Source organism: Chrysemys picta, chromosome 8, assembly GCF_011386835.1.
Source record: "Chrysemys picta bellii isolate R12L10 chromosome 8, ASM1138683v2, whole genome shotgun sequence".
NCBI lineage: Eukaryota > Metazoa > Chordata > Testudines > Emydidae > Chrysemys > Chrysemys picta.
The window spans coordinates 43,236,832-43,244,317 of record NC_088798.1 but is presented as its reverse complement, the minus strand read 5'-3'; the positions used below and the strand labels follow the sequence as shown (position 1 = coordinate 43,244,317).

Genomic DNA, 7,486 nt, shown 5'->3' with positions numbered 1-7,486 from the left:
CATAATAGAGGATTTTTATAACCAAAGCTGTAGCATGGATAGACTACACAGTTAGTTAGGTCCTGTCTATGCTGCCAGGAATAACTATGAATTAACTACATCAGAGGGCTGCTATCTTATAATTGAGTGAGGGGGGAGGGAACCCCCAAAAAGCAAAAGCAAAAGAATGGGGAAAATAAAGGGAGATGGACTGAGGAAGAAAGCTCCTTGTTCCAACTAACCCACTACTGTGTATTCAGAGCAATTGAGTATGTCTGTGACACCCTGATGGCCCAGTGATTAGAAAGGACAGCCCATAACAATGGTTCAGGAGAAAGGTGGGATATACCAACTCTGCTATGAAGTGTAACTCCCACAGTGCAGTGTGCAGTACAGTGGGTTTTCTATACAACTTGGTCCAGTGGCAATAGATACTGTTGAATGGTCTCTTTGTGTCTTAGAATATCTGCTATCAAAATATCAGAGTAGGGCTAGGTAGACTGGACATGAAAAGAAATGTTCAAATGCAAAAATTCTATAGAAAGGCTAATTCTCTATACCCAAGGAGAACAAAATTCCTTACATTTGGGAAGGAAATTCCTACAGTTTTCTCTTGTCTCTAGTGAAGTCACATCATTTACAAAGACAGGTTTCAGAGTAGCAGCCATGTTAGTCTGTATCCGCAAAAAGAACAGGAGTACTTGTGGAACCTTAGAGACTAACAAATTTATTTAGTTATAAATTTGTTAGTCTCTAAGGTGCCACAAGTACTCCTATCATTTACAAAATGTATAATCTAAAATATGCTATCTCATGCCCTGATGTATCCTAGGGCCCAATCCTGTTCCTGTTGAAGTTGTTGGGAGTTTTGCCACTGACTTCAATAAGAGCAGGATTGGGCCCCAAGAACAGAAGGTGAATTTCTACTTCAGTAGAAAAATATTTTGCAACACATTGTAATTTAGCCTGCTGATAAAGGGAAGAAAGAAGTGAGCAGCCTGTTCTTCCCAATTATCTACAACTCCCATCTCTCAGATACTAGCAAAAGATTTTTTTTCCCTTTCCAAAGGCAAAATTTTTGATCTGTAAATTTGCTTAATAAAATACTTACAGACATATGTACAATTCTGTATAAGTAAGGCAGAAAAATAATTCCAGTACAAAATACTGAATCAGAAAACAAATATTATTTAAAAGTTAGAACACCCACACTTTTGGAAAATACTGTGAAAATGTATAGAGACTCTACTCTTTCTGTAGCTCTTGTAAACCTACAGAACTGAACATGTAACTGTGTCTTCCATGGGTTTCTTTAGATATTTTATAGACAGGATACATACATACATGGGTGAAGGAACTTGCTAATAAAATATTACTTTGAAGCAGACAGCCCATTTCTTGTTTCAGGCAATATATTCAAAGCATCTGCTCCTATCTTACAACCCCACATCCTGCCACTAGAGGCTAAAAAATAAAATCATATGAAACATACTTTTAGGCAGTTCAAGTTTGCCTGCTTTTCTTGGGATAATATATTTGTAACGGAGTGCATGTGCCCCATCCATCTGCTGTTGCCCTAGTCTATTCTACTGGATAGAATGTCAACCCTGTGTCAAGTGTTTATCATTTCCCTCTGCTAATCACTAAAGAACAGTGTTTTTGTGGGGGCAAAGATCATTTGCTAGGTTACCTGGTGGGCATTGCCTCTGTGTTTGCAAGCAGTTTGGGACTGTTAGTGACTCAGACAAAGCCTGCTGAAGCAAAAAGTGGTAATGGGTTAAAATTGTAATGTGGCATTTCAGCTCTACCTAGCTCGAGGGGCAGACAGAAGAATTATGTTTTGTTTCTGTGTCAGAGTTGGGAAATCTTTAACAATTCAACTAGTTGATATTTTTCATATTTTCAAACTCCTGCTTACTGTCACTGGCTGTAATGGCCCTTTAAGGCAGGTTACAAATCCAGCTGTGCCCTTCCAGTGTGACTAGTTCTCACAATATTATTGCGAATCTTGTGATATATGATGTTTTACTTAAAGTCCCCACTCCTGGAGTCATGTAATTATAGGAGAATCTCAGGGCTTGTCTACATCGGAAAATTAATTCTGATTAAGGCAGGATGTGAGTATAAATCACAAGAACTATTCCAGAGTAACTCCATGTGTGGATACTCTTATTCTGAAATAAGAGGGCCTTGTTCCTGTTTAATTTAATCCATTTTCAAAGATTCCAGAATAATTCCATGTGTAGACAAGCCCTCAGCTTTTATTTTAAAACTAAAGTAAGTTTCTAGCTCTCACGATTGTGGAGAAAATCTTGAAAACAAGGCCCAAGTGTACCCAGAAGGCTCAAAAACCAGAGAGAAAATTAAAAGAACCCAAAATGTTTTTTAAAAAAATCTCATGATTTTTAAGTCAACATCATGATTTTTTGGGGTGGCTGAGTTTTGAACATTTGGGGGGTGACAATACGGTGTTCTATTCAGGACAGAGGAGTGCTGGGCCAGAAGAACCATGGACACTAGAGGAAAAGGGACTGGCTGTATATATGCTCCTACCCAAAACACAGAGAGGTTTAAGAGGGAATAGCTTGTGGTCTCGCCAACTCCCAAAAAGAACTGGTGGGTCTCACTCCTGAGAGGAGCTTAGGACACTCTGGGGAAAAGGCATATGAGGAAGGAATCCCAGGTCAGGGGACATCTGTGTGATTGCAGTACAGAGGCCACAAACAAAGTTGGAGGTTGGTTACAATGGTTTCACAGAATACCCACAGGAGGGGCAGATCATAGGAAGGAGTCCTGGGGAAAGGATAGGTTGAGGTAAAAGCAGGTAATCACTTCAGTGTCTAGGGCCACAGGATTAGAATTTACAGAAGAGGGATGACATGAACATTTTCATTCCCATAAGTGAAAGAACCATTTCTTCTGAGGTCCATCTACACCAGAGATATAAGCAGCTGTCAGCACCTTAAAAGCTTGTGAATATTTCACATATGCACAAAAATCTCTCAACAGTGCACAAATATCACCAGCACTACTGTAAGCCCACCTTGTTACAAGTCTTCACAATGCCTCCACTTGCCCTCACTCAACACACAATAGTGCGACACCACCGTGTGTGCACAGCAACAACAAGCATTGCAGCTGCACTATTGCAAGTGGCCCTTCTAGCTCCATCTCACATAACACTGTGGCCATTTTATCTCGTTGGTGCACTCCGCAACTGAGTTCCCTGCCCTGATTTAAGCAGGCCTGCCACAACCAGGGCTCTCAGCAGGTCTTGGTTATACTTGAGAAGTGCTTTCTTATAAAAAATTGGAGTTACTGAAAGCAATACAGACTATTTAACTACATTTTAATAAAGTCAAACTGAGTTAGAACTAATGAAATAACATTTTATCTACCTAGGTATTTGTATGGTTCTCATCTCTGTAGTATATGAACTCCTCCCAAGTATTTATAGATTTAACTCTTTGGAGGTTGGGAAGTATTATTATTGCCATTTTACAGATGAGGAACTGAGGCACAAAGAAATTTAGTGATGTGGCCAGTCACACGGAAGCCTGTGGCAAAGCGAGATATTGAACACGGAGCTCCTGAGTCCCAGAACAACACCTAAATTATAAGACCATCCCTTCCTCCGGGTAGAAACTTCTCCTTTATCTTCTCCTGTGAAATGAAAAACAAAACCCCATTTAAATGCCACACACAGAAAAGGAACAATGGGGAGGGGAGAAGAGGGGCTAGATACTGTACCACAGCCACTTACTTACGTGCGTGCTAGGGCTGACAGATTCCTCAAGGAACTTCTTTAGCAGCAGCTTCTACATGGTGGATATCTGCAAGGAAAACAACAAGAAGGAATGTTGCACCAAATTCCGCAGACTTTAATCAATCAAAGCTTCGACTGAAGTAAATAGGAAGTTTTACAGATTAGGGGCTGCAAAATTTGGACCACAATGACATCCAAATTACAAACACACACACTATGCACTCTTACTCACATTCCAGTTCAAATATACTCACTATTCCCTGGCACTCTCCAAACAGCCTCATTTGCCTATCGACTTCCCAACATAACCCCTGGCAAATGTAGTCAGATGCCATGATGATGAACGCAAGATAGATCAGTTAGACAGAGCTTAGCATAGAACTGCTACCAGCAATGGATACACCCTCAATGAGCCATCCCCCAGATCATTCCCCAGGCAGGCAACTAAATGCCGTGCGGCAACAGGTAGGGGGGAATCTAGTTGAACCAGAGCACCTCTCCTTCACACACCTGTCCCTTCCAGACAACAACCCTGCCAACGTCTGTCACTGGATCCTAGGGAGGAAAATATGAGAGAATGAACCTGTTCAACTACAGAACGGGGGGGAAAGTTTAAAACATTCCAAAACAATTAGAAGCAAGTGACTTGCCTCCCCCAGCACCCAGTGGGAGAGTGTTCATCAAAATAAAGGCCCACACGTAGTCCAGGGGAGCACCAGTGTTTCTCCTTCTCTCATTTCTGCACAAACAATGGTAGGACAGCAGAGTTAGGTATGCATGGATCACATAAAGGACAGCCCAACAATGGAAACAATTCTTGCAAGAAATCTGGAGTTTTAATAGGATCTGAATAGCAGAATATTTGCAAATAGCCTGTTAAGGTACTGCAATAACTTGTTCATTTCAGAAGAACATTCATCACACTTGAAAGAGTTACAATGGAATATTAAGTTTCAGAGTAGCAGCCGTGTTAGTCTGTATCCGCAAAAAGAAGAACAGGAGGACTTGTGGCACCTTAGAGACTAACAAATTTATTAGAGCATAAGCTTTCGTGGACTACAGCCCACTTCCGAAGAAGTGGGCTGTAGTCCACGAAAGCTTATGCTCTAATAAATTTGTTAGTCTCTAAGGTGCCACAAGTCCTCCTGTTCTTCTTTTTAATGGAATATTAGTGTGTGGCCACCATTCTATAAAAGTCAGGGTTAAGTATGGACAAGATGAACAATTGCAGGATCAAACGGCTCTTGCAACACTTAGTTACATTTCAGCATGAAATAGTGCCATCTGATACTACAGATGTTTCTATAGAGTAAGTAAAGGGTAACATGGTCCTATTGAATTTCCACTCCAGTTCTTCTATGCATCGCCTGGCACGTTCCTTTCAAAAGATTAAACTCTCAGAAACAAATTCCAAAGAGACTTTAAAAATGCACCTAATATTTTTGTCCATACACTTGTTTGCATGCAATAGTTCAGGCCTGCACAACTCGTAAAGCGGCGAGGGCCATATTACTCCAAAGAAATCAACTGAGGGCCGAAACCCCCCAAGCGCCGCCAAACCCCCCCCCGCGCCACCCAGCCCCCCCAAAACACAACACCCCCCCCCAGCACCGCCCACCCCACGGAAACAACCTCCCCAGCGCCGCCGAACCCCCCCCCCCCGCGCCATCTGCTCCACGGAATTAAACCCTCTTCCCCAGCGCCGCCCCACCGAAACAGCAGTATTGAACCTCAGTAATATATTATAGCGGCCCCTAAGGTAGTATAATTAAGGTAAAAGAAAAATGTCTTTTTGCTAGAAGTAGAATAAGATCTTCCCCCCCACTTTGTAATCGATTGCCCTGTTGAATGAATGAGGTGTGAATGAGGAAGGCGTGGAAGGCAGGCACCTCTGGACAGCTGCAACGCTTGGAGAGGGCAGGGCCAGCTCTAGGATTTTTGACACCCCAAGCAAAAAAATGTTTGGCCGCCTCCCCTTTCTTTTTCGTGCCCCCGGCCCCACCCCAACTCCACCCCTTCCAAACCCCTTCCCCAAATCCCCAGCACTGCCTCCTCCCCTGGCGTGCCGCATTTCTCGCCCCCATTGCTTCCTACGGGCCCCCCATGACGTCCCGCCCTAGCTCACGTCCACTCCGCCTGCTCCCCCGGGCATGCCGCCGCTCCGCTTCTCCCCCGTCCCTCTCAGGCGAGGGAGGGTGGAGAAGTGGAGCAGCAGTGCGTTCAGGGGAGCAGGCGGAGCAGAGGTGAGCTAGGGTGGGGGGGCGCAGGAAGTAATGGGGGGGTTAGAGGAACCGCTCCCCACTCCAGCTCACCTCCGCTCCACCAACACCGCCTCCCCCGAGCGCCCGCCGCTCGGCTTCTCCTCCCTCCCAGCCTTGCTGCGTGAAATAGCGGTTTCGCACGTGGCAAGCCTGGGAGGGAGGGGGGAGAAGCGGAGCAGCAGCGCATTCAGGGGAGCAGGCGGAGCGGAGGTGAGCTAAGGGGGGGGTGCAGGAAGTAACGGGGGGGTAGAGGAACCACTCCCCGCTCCAGCTCACCTCCGCCGCCTCCCCCGCGCGCCCCGCCGCTTGGCTTCTCCTCCCTCCCAGCCTTGTAGCGCAAAACAGCTGTTTCGCGTGCAACAAGCCTGGTAGGGAGGGAGAAGAAGCGGAGCGGTGGCGGCGTGCTCAGGGGAGCAGGTGGAGGCAGAGCGGAGATGAGCTGGGGCAGCGAGGGCACTTTTTTCCCATGCCCAGGAGTCGGCACCTATGATGGCCGGCGCCAGAATGCCGCCCCTAGAAATGTGCCGCCCCAAGCACCGGCTTGTTTTGCTGGTGCCTGGAGCCGGCCCTGGGAGAGGGGATGGGAGCAAGACCAGATCAGTAGAACAGGTCAGCAACCGACTCACCACTCGCCTCCTCAGCTCCCTTGCCCCGGCTCGCCTACTCACCCCCCGCCACTGCCCGCCCACTCGCCTCCTCAGCCCTCCACCCTCCCGGCTCGCCTACTCATTCCCTGCCACTGCCCACTCGCTCACCTACTCAGCCCCCCTCCCTCACCCGCCGCTTGTCTACTCACCCCCCCTCCTCCCGTGGGCCACACAGTGAGCCCATCTACTCAACCCCCGCGGGCCGCACAATGAGCCCACGCGGGCCGCATGTGGCCCCGGGCCGCATGTTGTGCAGGACTGCAATAGTTCTTCACCTACTCGCACACCTTGGGCTATCTGTATACCAGTACCTGTTTCCATGTAAATGTTTTCTTATTCACATAACTTGCAAGTGGAAATATCCAAAGGCGCATGCAAATTTTGCGCATGCATATTTGGAGTCCCTTTCAAAAACTGATCCTTCATGTCTGTACTGTACGGGGAGTAAGGATGGTCTATTGGGCACTGGACTTAGACTCAGGACACCAACGTTCAATTCCAGACTCAGCCACAGACTCCCTATATGATCTTACATAAGTGACAATCTACCCTGCACCTCAGTTTCTCTTCTGTGAAATGAGGATAATACTTCTCTAACCTCACAGGGTCCATTCATTATCATCAGGTTATCATATACTCTGATGAGGAGGCCACATATGGGCCTAGACAGTTACTGTACATGCTCAGATTGAGGATTCCAACACATTTCTTGGTTTTTCACGTACTGGAATAATACAAAAGTGACAAACAGAACTGTAATAATTTGAAAAAAAGCATGAGGTTAAAAAAATAAATTAGGGATAAGTGTTTCATTGAAACACATTGGAAACTCT

General features: G+C 45.9%; 1 long non-coding RNA gene across 1 annotated transcript; it reads right to left on the bottom strand.

Annotated features, from left to right (window-relative positions):
- Positions 1-801: 801 nt before the first annotated feature.
- On the bottom strand, positions 802-4,302 carry LOC135973290 (uncharacterized). Its single transcript, XR_010590100.1, has 3 exons — positions 4,256-4,302; positions 3,743-3,812; positions 802-3,642 (listed from the first exon to the last, which is right to left on the bottom strand). It is a non-coding gene; the product is annotated as an uncharacterized LOC135973290 (long non-coding RNA).
- Between the last annotated feature and the right edge of the window lie 3,184 nt (positions 4,303-7,486).